At 34.0% G+C, this 17353-nt stretch overlaps 1 pseudogene across 1 annotated transcript; it reads right to left on the bottom strand.

Moving 5' to 3' along the window:
• Positions 1–2688: 2688 nt before the first annotated feature.
• Positions 2689–10646, bottom strand: LOC143235054 (opioid growth factor receptor-like protein 1; annotated as a pseudogene). The gene is made up of 4 exons (XR_013018907.1): positions 10337–10646; positions 8644–8710; positions 5409–5557; positions 2689–3475 (listed from the first exon to the last, which is right to left on the bottom strand). The product of XR_013018907.1 is annotated as an opioid growth factor receptor-like protein 1 (transcript).
• Between the last annotated feature and the right edge of the window lie 6707 nt (positions 10647–17353).

Raw genomic sequence — 17353 nt, 5'->3', positions numbered from 1 at the left:
TTAAAAGCAATGATAAAAATATAATTAGAACATCTGAACATCGGAGCCATCATTAGTTTAAAATATTTCATGTATTAATGATGTCAAGTACTCATTTTAAATTGGTTATGCCTTGTGAGTGTTTTCTATATAAATGAGATTGATTTGTTGTGGTGATAGAAATAAGAAAACTATATTTTGGTGCAAGCTGTTGAGAAAACCTGTATAAGTAATAAAGGAACTGAATGAGGTAGTGGAAAATCAATGAATCGTACATATAAATTTGAGTGAAAAGGTGTCAAAGGTTCAGAGACAAAATTACACGTGTTAGTAGTTTAACAACTACTAGGGAAAAACAAGTTTATTACAGGCACGACTTGCGACTTGTTTTCACTTGCTCCACTACAGAAGACAGGTATCATCAACTATGTTTAAGTTAGATGTAAGAAAGAATTTGATTTGGAAAATAAAGTTTGAAGACAACATGAATGCGTATGAATGGAACATCATTGTAAAGTTTAACAGTAACAGGTGAACAACACTACCATTGATGACGGAACCTTGTTGAAATTATTAATGTTCGTTACTGTGTTAAACGTTAATGAAGTTTCTTTTGTTGACCATTAAAGCTACCTTCAAACTTTTATTTTCAAGTTTATTATTAGAAAAATTGAGTACAGTCTTGCTAGTGACAATGTACTGAACAGTTAGGTACCTATCAGATAACTAGCTCAATACTATGAACACCTCATGACTAAGGACTTTCAAAACAGAAGACATGTCTCATATATAAATTGCTCTTTATAACTAGGTATTTGTGAAACATAAATCCTGTCAATAACATAAACAGCTCCTTGAAACTGGGTACTTGTAAGTACACACCACATCAAGAGTTTTGTCCTTCAGTTAGTGTTATTGTTTTCCATATTCTTACTAATAAGTCAGTATCAGTTGCTGGACAAAGTTGACACTTGAAAGTGTTTACTTTGGGAAAAATGTGTACATAAGACACCTTGTACTTCGACCATCATAAGTCCACCTTTATCTTATTGGGTAATGCACTTATTAATTCTTAAATGGATCATGTAGAGCTCATTGTTGTCTGTAGGTTTTTTAAGATGTATAATTTTAAACTAATATATTTTACAAATCAAATACCAGTGTTTTAAAGACCAGTAACAACTTTCATCAAGTCCATACTGGATCTTATGTTTAACTGACCCTTTGCTGTTATTGTGAAATGATCTAAAGGACAGAATGTAATCTGTAGGTTGAAGTTTTATTAATAGATCAACCGTGTTTTAAAGCAGTTGTAATGGCAGTGTTTCTTTGATTTTTGGTAGTAGTCTGATATGTGAAGGACTTTGAGTTTATCGATGGTGAAAGTGTTCACAAATGATGCTGACAAACTTTGCTTCTGCTGGTTTGTAATTATTATATTTGCAACTCATAGGAAATTAATTTAACCATACCTTTATGGTTCAGAATAACAAAAAACGCCTTTAAAACCCAAATGCCTTTAATATCACACACACACACACATATATGTGGATTTTACTCTAAAAATGTATACTTTGTGTTTGTACTTTTGTAGGCTCTCTCTTGATAAATATTAAAATTGTAATGGTACAAAATGTTTGGGTACTTTGGTTATCTTATTCAGCAGTGATAATTCATTTAAAAATACTTTGTACTCAAATATGGCAAGTGCACATGAGAGACAAAACTCCTATGTTTGGGGAAAAAGCAAACTGAATTTCCTTGTAATGGTTCTTGTAAAAGTTATTTTAAAACTGCTCATTTCCAGTGAGGATTTGGTGTATTTTGATTTTTGTAATAACTCCAGGTGTTTAATAAATATATTTTGTAACAAATATATTTGTTTTATCTGATCTGATGAGTAAACATTGTTTTTTTCCTAATTGTGAAATTTTATAAAAGTTCACTTTCTTCTTTTGTTAACAGTTTCAGCCGACAAATTTCTAAGGTTAAAGCTGAGTACACTACTTGTATTTCAGTTCTAATAATTCTCACACACTTTGAGAATATGTTATTATGCAAGAAAGGTTCTCGTGACTTGTAGAATAAAAGAGAACTATATTATATTTTAATCAAAAACCCCTTAGGTGTGTGAAAAAAGGTTTAGGTGTGTGACTTAAAGGAATGAAACCAGGATTGGCAGCCAAATTGGTAGCTACACTCATAATAATGCTACAGCAAATATTAATTAATTAGTTAACCAGGCTGTGTTTTTGTTCAATTTCAGGCCTGATGGTAGACGTGGGTTAAGGCCACCATTGTCATCTGCTTGTGCCACTTCAAACAGTAATTTCAATACATCAGCTCTATATGTGAGGTTTAATACTTAATATCAAAACAGAAGCAGTGTCACAGATACAGGCACCGATTCGTTTCAAATACGTGACATCTAATGCTATGTTTTTGTATGAGTATGTGATAAAAGCGAAAAGAACTAATCGAAAATGTATTTATTATTATTATGTGAAATTAGGAAACTGTTTGAAGACCAAACTGGATCCAAACCTGGAACATTTAAGCAGAAAAACGAATTCATATTACACCCGATTTAAATGTTTAGAAAAATGTCTAATCCACAGTTACTTTTAATAACTTGCACTATAACTGCAGGTTGTACAACCTAAGCCTCACCTTAGGCTTACACAACTTAAAAAATAATTGATGCCCACATAACTGATAACTGATTTATTTAGACAACAAAAACAAAAATCATATTTGGAAAAACAAACCCAAAAGCATAGTGTATACTCCAGTTGTGTGTAACGTACCATTAAGGTTTTCAAGTTTTAATTACAAGTATAGTCCACATGGTAAAAATGACTAGATCCTGTGTGTGTGTTTTCTTACAGCAAAGCTACATTGGACTATCCACTGAGTCCACCAAGGAGATTGAACTCCTGGACTAGCCTCCTGTAAAGCAAGGATACATTTGTGACCTAAACTACTAGAAAGTTTTACAAGTGTTCACAGAAAAGACAAAACTTCAGAAGTGTTGATGGAAAACAAAAGAAAACTTAAAAGTATTTATGGTAAATTGGAAATTTCACATAAAACAAATATTATAGTTAAAATATGTTAACATGACTTTTATCTATTACTTAACAGTCTCTCAAAAAAAATCAGACACTTCTTCCTGATTTTTTCTTTCTTGCTTGAATTAATTACTCCGTTTCTGTCAGTTTTCTACAGCTGTTCTCTTCCTAACAAAGTTCATTGTTTTCAAAATGATTCATAGTCAGGCCAAAACTGACTGAGAAGGCGTAGAATGTAAGTTCGATCTGCCTCGTTCCGTAGTACACCACCCAATAGTCTCTCAGAGATATTTTAGCTTCTGTCAAAGACTTTTCTTTTAGGCACTCAAGAAGGAGAAACTCCACCAGAGGACATTTAAAGTCTTCAAATCCCTTCACCAAGAAACTTTAAAATTCGGGTAATCCGTAAGTAGTTATGAAGATATCTGAAAAAAAGTTATACTTTATATGCTCTCCTAGTAGCATAGCAGTAAGTCTAGAGACTTGTAACACTAGAAACTGCAGTTTGATACCCATAGAGGACAGAGCACAGATACATTTAGCCTATTGCAAAGTTCGGTGCTTAACTACAAACAAACAAAACCGTTTTATGTACAGTAATAATAAACAAGGATAATAAATTCACAGTACATTTTTAAAACTGGTTTGTTTTGGAATTTCGCGCAAAGCTACACGAGAGCTATCTGCACTAGCTGTCCCTAATTTAGCAGTATAAGAGTAGAGGGAAGGCAGCTAGTCATCACCACTCACTGCCAATTCTTGGCCATATTAAGATCATCACGCTACAAAAACAAAAATCCGGATCGTTGATATTTCTGGATCTCTGAAGGATTTTCTGTTTTCAAAAGTTACCCTGCATTAACAGCCCTAATTTTAAAGTGATAGATTAGCTGGAAGGCAGCTACTCAACGCCACCTATTGCAAATGCTTTGACTTCTCTTTTAGGTTCGATTATTGGGATTTGACCGCCATCTTGTTTTTCTTTTGGCGGGAACCATGGAATCTTGCATGTTTAGTCCAACAAGTTAACTGTAAGCCACGCCAAGTCCAGATTTATTATAAATTTGAACAGTGTAATCTAGACTCGCGAAATGGTGTCCTGAAAATATAGGATTATAACTGCCGAACACGAATGCAAATTAAAAAGCATATTAAGAGTTCTTAAGCTTGGTATTATTTTGACTGAAACAGTGTAATTTCAAGAATCCTAAAATATGAAATGATTTCAGTTTGATATAGTTGTCCTGAAGTACAAAGTAACACAATGGGCTATTTGTGATCTGCTCATTACAAGTATTGAGGTCCGATTTTTAGCGTTGTAAGCCTGTAGACTTACAGCTAAGTTCACCCGCCCAAGTGGCAAAGCGGAATTTCTGCAGACTAACAGCGCTAGAAACCGTGTTTTGATACTCGTGTTGGGCAGAGCACAGATAGCCCATTGTGCAGCTTTGTGTTTAATTACAAGAAACAAACCGCGACTCGTAATATGAGGGTCGCAGGTTCGAATCCCGGTCGTACCAAACATGATCGCCCTTTCAGCCGTGGGGGCGTCAAAAAGTTACAATCAATCCCACTATTCTTTGGTTAAAGAGTTGGCGATGATTAGCTGCCTTTCCTCTAGTCTTACACTGCTAAATTAGGGACGGCTAGCGCATATAGCCCTCGAGTAGCTTTGTGCGAAATTCAAAAACAAACAAACAAACCGCTGAGCAACTTAGGGACCAATATCACTTTAACTGGTCATTCATCGACTCAGTTGGTTTCATAAGTATAAAACATATTTTAACCGTTGAAATGTTCGTTTATTTAAACTAATCTCAAAGATCTGTCTACTTTTATAACATACTTTTACGAAACGACGCTCCTGTTATGTTTTAAAACAATATTTGCTTTACATCTTAGTTTAGAGAAGCGACCTCTTTAGTTTACCGCGTTGTTTTGTTTCTGGATATTTGTGTCCTAGCAGGCTTTTGTGAAAAATCCGCCGTTGGTAGAACTGATGTGATTATTTATTTTTCCCACTAATATTTCCTCGAGTCGGTTCTTAACCCGATAACTATAACGTGGCACGCAAGTGTTCTATCGACGGAGATAAAAGTAAATCAATGAATTTGCAAATACCCCAATATAATACAGGAACAAGGACGTCGCCAGTACCATGGAGTTGGTGAGATAAGGGCTTTTCTTCAAAAGTAGTTATTTACCTTAGCCTAAATGAAGTGAAAATATTCAAAACTCAAAAGAACGAAAACAAAGATACCTTAGTTTAATTCACAGTAACAAGTTGCTGAGTTGTGAACGTCTGACGTAAGCATTTTAAAATTAAAATCATAAGACTAAGTATACATGTATAATTACTTGTTTAAGCCCTTCACTCTTTCTTCCCAGTTGTGTCCTCGTTTCACTTCTCCCGTGAGTTCATTTACAAGTTTTATTCCATAAAAATCCAACATCATGTTGTAGGCTCTAAGAATTCGATCTCTAATTTGTGGATCACTTCTGATGGCCTAAAATTCAGTTTCAATAATTTATTAATAAAGTCTTAAAACAATAAGATCAACAGGCTACCAGAACCACTTTAAAATGTCGTATGTAATAGTTGTGGCATTGGTCGAAATACTTGTATTCCAAAGGTAAAATAAACTTATTAAAATCTCAGTATGATTACAGTATTGTGCAGATGATATCATAAATATTAGATTTATTTAAAATGACGCAGATAACAAGTCAGGTACACAAAACCTTAAACCTGAATTCTATTGGACGTTGAACTGAGAATACGCGGTACGTAGATTTTGAAATTTTATGATGTCATGATTAAGCCATCGCGATAACATTGAAATATTCATTTTAGCTTTCAGCTCACCTTAACAAGATTTGTTTGTGTGTTGTGAACTGAATCGTTACAGGTTTGGTTACGATTTCTTTCATAAACGGTACTAGGGCGAAAAAGCCGAGTACAGTAATAAAATTAGTACACAAAGTGTGAGGGGAGAACTAAATAAATCATTGATAAAAAACGAAACTGTTAATATTGAAACTAAAACTGGCTACAAATGGTGTCCGAATAAAAGAAAGTCGTTATTAATGAGAACGAAGGTGTTCTTTAATCAAACAGATAAATTATACAGGTCACCACGTCAACAAATTCAAAGTCATTCATAAGTGAAGAAAATATGTAGGTGATATTTTTGAAATTTTCCTGAGATTTCTCTGAATGATCAAAACCGAATTCAATCTGTTTGTACAATCGTGTTCAGTGCAGCTGATAATGGGTAAGGTCCTGAAGTAATATTAGACATGTACATCGTCTTCTTAAAGTTTGAAAAAAGGGGAAGTAAAAATGAAATGTCTTTTAACTTTCTTTATCCTTATAAATTATCCAAATAAAATCCAATCAGTAGGCCAACATTCACACCCTAACTTATTAAGCCTATCGTTGATACAAAATTAACATATCCAAATCAGAAAAAATCAGCACGGTTATAATCTGCATCACTATTTATGTTTACAGAAAGTAAATTAATAAATAATGCAATATAATATAAGTCTTCCGAGAATACGATACTCTAAATAACAAAATACACCACCGTTAATAAAAAAAAAACCGAAATAAAACCCATTGAGATTACGAAAAGTTGTGGTCCGGCATGGCCAGTTGATAAAGCACTCGACTCTAATTCGAAGATCAAGAGTTTGAATCCCGTCACTCAAACATGCTCGGCCTTTAGTAATGTAATGTTAGGTCAATCCCACTATTCGCTGGTAAAAGAGAAGCCCAAGGGTTGGCGGTGGGTGGTGATGACTGGCTACCTTCCCCTAGTCTTACCTTGCGAAATTAGGGACTGATAGCGCAGATAGCACTCGTGTATCTTTGCGCGAAAATTCAAAACAAACAAACTAAATGTTGCGCAGTTCTAGGGACCGCTCTGTCATCCTGACATTTGAAAGGATAACTATAATAACAAGTTACTACTTTCATGAAAGTAATTTTTCGTCCGCGATAGCCCAATACCTGGCATGGGAATTAACAGTTATAGGTCTTTTACACTTGACCCTCTTGGGTATCTAACATACCCAAATACCCGCAGAGAACAACCTAACGCCACCAAATATATAATTACCGCCATCTATAGGTTAAACAATGCATCCTTTAAATTATGCTCCTATAATGGTGTAATTTATGTTATAATATTAATTTATTATATAAAACTTTCAATAGAATAAAAAATAATATAATTGTACACACAAATAACTTCATAAACAAAATAACAAGTTCCCAAATTTTTCATTTTTCCCTCTTTCATTTTAAAATAGTAAACATGAGTGTGTGTGTGTGTGTATATTATAGCACAGCCACATTGTGCTATCTGCCGAGTCCATCGAGGGGAATCGAACCCTTGATTTTAAGCATTGTAATTTCATAGACCAACTATACCAGCGGGGTCGAGTTAACATGAAAAAGACGTTAAATATGGAAATACAAACATTGCCATTCTTCCTCATATGAGAAAGTATGTTCGTCAAATCCATTGGAAATCAACAAAAGTATATAATATAGATAACTGTTTAAAAGAGATAGTTGATTAATGAGGAGTTTGTATAATTTAACAGCTCTTAAGACAACTACACTAAACAGTTTCATGATCTTTCTTGGTCAGTGTTCCTACCAGAAGACAACGTGAGACTAAATACATATGTATATATGTGTTGAAACTAGTTTATCTAAAGTCAATACTTCTTACAGTTTGTTCCATGTACTAAGTTTTTCTTTTACTTATCACATGATCATTCTACGTACGTCACAGCGCTAATTCGAGAAAGTTGTTGGGTTCGAGATTGTTTGTTTTGTTTATTTTTGAATTTCGCGCAAAGCTACACGAGGGCTATCTGTGCTAGCCGTCCCTAATTTAGCAGTGTAAGCCTAGAAGGAAGGCAGCTAGTCATCACCACCAACTGTTGGGCTACTCTTTTACCAACGAATAGTGGGATTGACCGTACATTATAACGCCCCACGGCTGAACGGTCGAGCATGTTTGGTGCGACGGGGATTCGAACCCGCGTTCTCAGATTACGACTTGAACTCCTTAACCCACCTGGCCATGCCGAGCCTGGGTTTACGATGACACAACAACTATCTATATCATTCAGTAGATTTCCTTAGAGATATTTTCAGTCAAATGCTTTCCTTATATCCAATAACTCGGCACTTGCAATGAAATATTTCATTTCGTTAAATGGTGGACCAGAAAAAACTCATAAAACTGCAAACTTTTCAATGCACAACAGACTGCGATTTTTTTTAAATTTTGAACAGCTAAAAAAGAATAGATAAAATAGATAACAAAAAAATTAAAAAAGAAAGGAAAACTACTACACGGGAAAACAAAACGCAAAAAAAACAAATTAAGATTGAAAATACTACAATTGTTACTTAAATTGCTACTTTACAGGTCGTAGCAATACTTAAGAACAAATTAACAAACTAGATTTTATTGTATCGACTCTTTATACACATATTGATTTACAATAGTCGGAAGAAAGGAAATATAATGATCCGACAAAAAAATTATTAACAAAACATGTTACATGCCTTTGCTTCGTGGAGCTGAAGAGGTTGGGCTTCTGCATTTAGACCTTTCTTTCTAATTGGAAAGAGCCTACAAAGGAAGGTTATTCAAAGATATAGTATTTATCAAATGCATGTATAATACTGTTGTAATAGCTTCTGTATAGTTTGGCAGGTTCTTTCTTGATTATTTAATAAAAAAAAATAATTCAAACTCCGGTTCAATTAGTGATAACAAAAGCGATTTGTTCCGTCCAGTACAAGTAGATTGTAACTAACAAATACTTAGGCTTAACAAGTAAATGAAATTTCTGTTTAGGCTAACTATCCGTTAGTTACTGGCACAGCGATATGTCTACGGACTTACGACACTATAAACCGAGTTTTGATATCCGTGGTGAGCAGAACACTAAGTCTTTTGTACTGACTAGAAATAAGCAAATACATGCTAAGTTCTTATCTCTTGTACTTTGACAAACAGAAATTCAAAATGTACAGTAGTGCACTAATTTACTCACTGACAACAACAAACAACCAAACTATATTATCTACAAATTATTCGTTAACTAATGAACAGACTCATTTAAAAATCCAACAATTTGGTGTTACAGCCTCCTCAACAATCATGTACTTCAAAGTAACTTGCGTTTCACGCTGTTCATATATATAAAACTTTGGAGAAAATTCTACAGGTTTAAGCCACACGCTTATCATATGATGTTAAAGTTTCTTTTAATCTTCAGTATATATTTCTTCGTAGGCTTCTTTTAATTTCATGTAACTTTCATTTTTTTTTATCTTCATTTATTATTATTTTTTCTGTATCTTCTTTCGACAGTTTTATCATATCCATGAAATTATTGGTTCGATTGAAGCACACGCCATCATCTTGAAGACTGAGATTTCTAAACTGAAGTAACTCTACTTATTACTCCACGGTTTTAAAACTTTCTATTCTTAGTTTTTCACTTTAATTCGGTAAAAAGAAATAAGCGTAACAAAACAGCGGTTTATTTTTTTTCGAATACTAGTTCTAACGTTTATAAATTCCACGATTTTATATAACTATAGATAGATCTAACTTCACAAATAAACAAAAATTTCGTTAACTTGCTAATTTCACATCTTACATACTTCTTAAAATCATTTATTGTAGCCTTATTCGTAGTTTATATTTTTGAAGCCATAGATATGAATAACTCCAGATGAAACCAACGTGATTTTTGGCATGCCTAACTGTTCACCATTGCTCCGTGTTAAACTTTCAAAGCCGTTTCTATCTAAATTAGATGTTTAGATGATATTCTTACTTGTTTTTAATAAATTTGTCAAGTCAAGATAATCTAAATCTAATTTTAACTTAGAAATTAGTACTAAAATCCTTCACAAATTGTACATCTGACCTGTGATATGAAGAATGCAATGGGTTTTAGACCATATATATATATATATATTAAATATTGTTGCTAATAGAAAAGAGGTGGCGCGTCATGTCCTTTTCTTAGAGTGGGTTGGAAAAGAATGTAAACGTATCTGTACCTTCAAATACTAAATGTTCTTAAGTGAATTGGAAGTATATAATTAAGAAAACTTCTGATATAAATAAAATAAAATTCGTTTAGGTTTATTTGATAATTTGTGGTAAAAATTGATACAAATAATTACTTGAAAAATACAACATGGTTCCAAAAGAAGTAACACAAACCATTCCACTTACTTCATCAATGACGTATGACACATACTGTACCAAGTACGTGTGTTTGTCTTATAGCAAAGTTACAGTGAGCTATCCACTGAGTCCTCCAAGGGGAATCGAACCGCTGATTTTAGGGTAGTAAATCCTTAGCTTTACCACTGTACCAGTGGGCTAATGCAGTAGGTCTAAAGATAATAAACTTAGCAGTTACTTTTTAATGGCGCAGATAGCCTAGTTGCTTTGCGTCATAAAACACCAAACCAACTTTTTAATTACTCCATTTTTCTCTCTTTTTTTTCTCATATTCTTCTCCCCTTCCTTCACTTACTGTTAAATATTTCTGATATGAGTTTTGCATATACCATAGTTAAAGACTTGGAATGTGGGAAAAACCTTTGCAACACAATTTTCAATTTTATTGCAGCTTGACCCGTGTATATAAGCAATATATTATTGTGAAAAATAAATAACTCCTCGTGATACTATAAATTTATCATATTGGTGAATCACTTTAAGATATTTCACTAATATTATTACTCTATAATCAGAACAAAATATTTTGTATGAAATGCTAACATTTTCCCTCATTTGAACAGTGGTTTTCAAGATCACCCTGTTACGTTCAAGAGTCAGTTTCCATAGTTTGATTCACCTTTGAATGCCAACATAATAAAATCAGGTTACTTAATTATGCAAAACATTTTATTTTACATGAAAATTACCTATTACCATGTTACTTAGTTTTAAAAAAAATAAAAAACTGACAACTTAAGTAATGTAAGCCACAGAGTAATTTTACAAATCTGACAAACATGATTAAATAGAGGAATGTTAATGGCATAGGCCTAACTTTGCCGAGTACAGTAAGCTACAATGGATTAGTTTCAAGTACACTTCAGGAATATATTTATCTACAACATAATCAACATTTTTCACCATTAAATGTGCAATTCATAACTACATGGCAGCCAAATTCTGCTATTTCACGTGGGAATTATTTCTGTTGTACTTTATTTTCACGTAAATATACAAATAGACAATCGGCATTGTACAAAACATGTACAAATCTGATATATTTAACCGATCTTTTACACATGCGTTGCAATTATATGTAATAAAATAGAAAGACATGTAAGTACTGTTCGTTTTTATTATTTTTTTTAGGTTGTTATTATTGTTCAAGCAACACAAAATATCTAGGGCTTCTTGTACTTACTACTGATTATTTATCATAATGACACTGGCAGCCCAGGGTTTTGGACTGGAAGAAGCCAGTTGTAAAAAAAAAAAAAACATTTTCATGTAACTCTGAGAATTAGTCTAGTGTCACTAATTAGCTAGACTTGTCTTAAGTCATACCAAATAGCACAACTTTCCTCTGTCTCATCTATTAATCAAAGTGGTATATTTAATAAACTTCTACCTTGACGCTCAGTGATAGCATCTAATATGAATGTACACAGAAACTGTATCTGTATAAAGAATATGTTCTGGTGGCGTCTCTGTGTAGCCGGACTGGCCAGCAATGTCGTGGATAATTATTTAAAGTTATGTGAGTACTTAATAATGTCAACATTTAAAATTAAAAACTGTCAAACTGTCATGTCAACTTGTGTAGGTGTAAGGACTTCAAAAGAAGACTCACACATATAATTCGGAACTAGCTGTTAACATCCACGCCAGTTCGATGTCGCCATCGTATCCAAGGCGATGTTGCGGAGTATAGCTAAGGTGGATTGACCGTAACATCATAACACCTCCACGGCTGGGAGGGTGAACATGCTTGGTGTGACGAGGATTCGAACCGGAGACCCACGATTTACGAGTCCAATGCCTTATCCACCTGGTCATGCCGGGCCGCAAAGATATGAAGGGTTTCTATAAGTTGAATTTAGTGACAGCATGTCTTATGTATAATTTACTTGTTTTAAATTGTCTATATCTGTTGAGATAATATTTGGGTCAAGAAGACACCCAAAAGGATGTAAGCATGCGCGAAACAGTCGATTCTGTTGAAAGTGTAAAATATTATAAGAAGTTTTTATTTATTTTGCTCACCTCGCCTAGTGGAATCTCTTGCGGGTTTTTATTTTTTGTTTGTTTTTAGCGTAAAACTTTACAATTGGGGTGTTTGAATTCTTTCAAACGCGGGAAGGCAAACCCCAAAGTTTAACATTGTAACTCCTTAAACGTAGTGTTGGGTGGAAAAAGAGAGTAAAAAAAAAAGTTTTGGCATTTTATTTTTCCTGTATTCTTCGATATTCTAGAATCAACCGTAGAAAATCTTGTGTAAGTTTATCTTCGTGCTTTAAATATATTTCCTCTCAGTGGACTCAGCAGATAGTCCGATGTGGCTTTGCTATAAAACTCACACACACTTTAAACATTTTCACATCATGTTTGGTTTATGCTTAGCTTCATTTCATTATGAAATATTTTTGTTTTTTCCCAAAATTATGTCGAAATAACACTTGGAAATTTCTCACCATTGAATGTAACTGTGAGTGTATTCGAGCTTTCATAGTCACCGAACCAGTTTTTCAAAATCTCTTCGATATAAAGACCTACAAATGGAAAACCAAATACCATTAAACACGAAGCAGAAACTATTTTAAACTTAAAACACAAACCTAAATAATAACACAATTTTATTATATTTCAATTCTGTTCAGTGTTAAAGAAAAATGTTTTGGAAAACACTTTTTAACGATTTTCAATATCCGTGATACAACTTTTATGATAACATCACCAATCCGTAGCGCTTCGACAACAAATGGAAAATATGCACTAACGTAGTTTCATGTATTAAAAATAAATTGTGAGAAAACCATGTCTACAATGGGGTGATCACTATAATATTAAGTCTTCCTTATTCTCCCGCTAGTACAGTAGTATGTATAGGGATTTACATCGCTAAAATCAGGCGCTCGATTCTCCTCGTTGGGCTCCGCAAATAGCCCGATGTGGTTGTGCTATAAGAAAACACAATTCTTCCCTGGATAGATTACAAAACCTTTTTTCACAAGAATGAATTTTTTATAATCAACAAGATACGACTTAAAATTGCATTCAACTAAAAAAAAAACTTTGCCTAAATCAACTTCCTTAACTAGTTAGTAATTATATAAAAAAAAAACTTAAATCACGTTTATAATGTTTATAAGTTACACTTTTCAAACTCAGTATAACACATCAGTCACAATGTGAGGTAAGTGACTGGAATTCCTTAACAATATTATTAAATTTAATTCGTTGTTGGAAGCGCGAGCACGTTGGTTTGGGCCTGCCATCTGGTGATCGTAACGTAATCCTATCAACATAAAAGCCCTTTCGGAAAATAAATTTCTGAAAACTAAACGCATACAAAATAATAATAAAAGATATTGGTGTGAGTAACGGTGAAGTTTTTAAAGGAGTGGATCAAAGTAAAAAAAAATCAAATCAGAATCGATGAACCCTTTCAGGTGTTCTGCAAATTATAATCAAAAGAAAAAAGAATATTCACATTTCAACAGGCAGATTTGGTGGATTTAATATTTATTTTACCAGTTATTTTAAATATAATTGCAGCTATACATACTGAATCCAAATTACTAGTAGTTATTTCGATTTAAAGTCTTTTTCTGAATACACACCGAGGGTGCTCGGAAACAGTTTTGTCTCCCTTCGCTCCACTAGAGAGAGATAAAGTGAGGGCATGGTCATGATTGTGTAATTGAGTGATGTGTGTACTTAACATTTCTGGTTTGGTTTCTGACAGATTTCATAAAGGTCCAATATCAGACAAATGCCCTTCTGTAAATCATGTGGGGAATAGGGAAAACACTTTTACTGGTAATGCGTCAATTATGAAAACAACGAGTGACCAGTCAGAACCTACCAGTCACAGAAGAGTTGAACGTCCGAAGAATAGGCCTACATTCTAACTAAACATATACAGAATATATATTTTTTCTTCTTGTTTCTTTTTAGAGGAAAAACCTAAAAGAACGATTCTGTAACAATCCACTAGGAGGATTACAATTTGTTTAGTCGGTGCCGCCCTTAATTTTAAGGAGACTCACAGCTTACTAACCGTTGACAAAGGTTGACTTTTAAGGAGACTCACAGCTCACTAACCGTTGACAAAGGTTGACATTTTAAGGAGACTCACAGCTCACTAACCGTTGACAAAGGTTGACATTTTAAGGAGACTCACAGCTCACTAACCGTTGACAAAGGTTGACACTTTAAGGAGACTCACAGCTCACTAACCGTTGACAAAGGTTGACATTTTAAGGAGACTCACAGCTCACTAACCGTTGACAAGGTTGACATTTTAAGGAGACTCACAGCTTACTAACCGTTGACGTAAGGTTGACATTTAAGGAGACTCACAGCTCACTAACCGTTGACAAGGTTGACATTTTAAGGAGACTCACAGCTTACTAACCGTTGAGTAAAAAAGCACCGATACCGTCCTCAGCATTTGTCCCTTAATTTGTGTGCAATTTCAAAAGGCATTCAGATAAGTTGAAATCTATCTCCTCACGCAGTTAGTAAAACCGAGCAAGCACTTTTCCCGAGAAACCCATTGGACTTCACTATGAAGCAGCAAATGTTTTTGCAAAATTCCCATATTCTCACAAAATAAACTGAAAATCCTCGCATCGAGTGGTCTTGATTTTATAAAATCAACCATTTTACGGCATCACTCACTACCTTTTTTTTAGTCTTTTTGCATTCGTTTCATTGCAAGTGTATGACCATGAAGACAGTAGTAGATGTTCTCGATTTCCGGATTTTCTTTTTTTATACGTGCCACTGCGCCTGAAAATTCCAAATCAAATAGCTGCACCCCATTAGAGCAAATACTTGAGCAAAGCTACCATTGGATCTCATGTTCTTCCATAAATAAATCGATTGGTTTAAATATTTCTTCGCCTGTTGTTTTTGAGTAGGCAAATGTTTGCAAATTAGCATGTCTTCTTCAAAACTAGCTTCATGAATATAGCGAACAAATACAAGCAACATCGCATAACCTGCGACATCTGTTAATTCATTCATTTGGGCAGAAAAGTTAGACTCGCTTTTCCTCGCCTTATTAACTTCGTTAAGCAATTTGTTGACATATCCTTAATTCTTCGAGAAACTGAGTTGTCAGAAAGACACAGAGCTAATGTTTTTTAGAAATTTCTCATCAGTCACGCACTCTACCAAATCTTTTGCGCATAATTTTATTAAATCTTCTACAGTTGTATGAGCTTCACCTGCTTCTGTAATACGGTAACTAACACAATATGAAGCAATAAGAGCATCTTTGTTGTCCTTATGAACAAACGAACGAAATGTAGATTTCCTTGCATTTAATTGCAAACACTTTCTTTTGAAATACTCGGAAGTTAGATTTTTTTAATTGGGAGTGTTTCGGTACGTTTTGCATCATCCTGTGTTGAAGTGTTCACTCACGACGATAATGCCGATAAATTCGTATTAGACCAAGGCCTAAGAAGATATTTACTCGTATCAGATTTATTATTCATATTCAGCCACTTATCCATTGTAAGGGGATAACTAATTATTAATTTATCTAAAAACGTATTCTTATATCTTTGACACTCCAAAAGTGTTTTCACGGACACAAATTATCTTCTTAATGAAAACTCGTTAAAGCACTTGAGTTTTATCATCATATAATGACATGTTGACCTGAGATCAGTGTTGCCATAACGAACTCAGAAATAAGAATTTCTGGAAAAAGGCTAGGCCGCAATAAATATATATATTTTCTAAAGGAAAAGGGTGATCTCTTATTTTACTTTTTTTCTTCTTTTATGATGACAATTTTAAGCCAACTAACAAAATATTAAGCCAGATCTAACGTACCTCTAAATCTCGAACAAAACGAAACATGACGTCATGCGAGCGAATGACGTCATAGAGCTCTTTGGTACCAAGTTTGTTTGATTAAACTGCAACGAATCTAACCTAACAATTACCAATTGTAATTCTTATAAATATAATTATACTTCACATAAATATACTTTGAAATTGAAAGAATTGATACTGCATCTAATTGCATCACAATGTTTCAAATTTCGACAAGTTTTAGCTATGACGTCATGTTTCATTTTATTTCATTTCGCTCAGGATTTAGCCACTAATCCAGGTTTGGCTTTTAAAACACAGCTAACATCACTACTCCAGGTTGACCGATGTTTCATACAAAATTACCAGGCTACCTTGCATCTCCAATGACGCATGCGATCTTGAGATGGTTCCTTATCTACTAGCAACCGGTATTACCACTGTCGAAGTTAATTGAGATTGTATTAACACTTTCATCGCGAGAATTTCCTTAAGCTAAGTAAAATAGTCTGGCATTAGGCAGAATAAAATATTAAAAGGCCCAATACGCGATAAACGTGTTATATTAAAGATATATTTTACTTTTTACTCTTTTGTATAGCGTATTCTGATTCAATTTTTTATAGTTTTAGGAAAAAATATTAACATTCTAGGCCCGGCATGGCCACGTGGGTTAAGGCGTTCGACTCGTAATCTGAAGGTCGCGGGTTCGAATCCCCGTTGCGCCAAACATGCTCGCCCTTTCAGCTGTGAGGGCCTTAAAATGTGACGGTCAATCCCACTATTCGTTGGTAAAAAGATTAGCCCAAGAGTGGGCGGTGAGTGGTAAAGACTAGCTGCGCGAAATTCAAAAACAAAACAAATAAACATTCTAAAATTTCCTCGCGGAACCCAAGGGCTCCGTCGAGCATAGTTTGAAAAACCATGCTATAGGCCAAGGGTGGCCAAACTTGCTTAACGTCAGAGCCACATACGATGAACTTCAGATGTTTGAGAGCCACAAGCCATGAACAAATATTACATTCACGTTTTTATTGTTACATGCATGTTTTGTTACATAAATTTTATATAAATATTAAGAAATACATGTGCGTAATAATATTTATTCATGTATATAGTTTTTAAATTATTAATTTGTATTAGTTTCAATAATTACAAAGTACACATATATATACAAAATGTTTTGAAAAT

This window comes from Tachypleus tridentatus, chromosome 12, assembly GCF_004210375.1.
Source record: "Tachypleus tridentatus isolate NWPU-2018 chromosome 12, ASM421037v1, whole genome shotgun sequence".
NCBI lineage: Eukaryota > Metazoa > Arthropoda > Merostomata > Xiphosura > Limulidae > Tachypleus > Tachypleus tridentatus.
The sequence above is the reverse complement of the archived record's forward strand: the minus strand, read 5'-3'. Positions and strand labels throughout refer to the sequence as shown.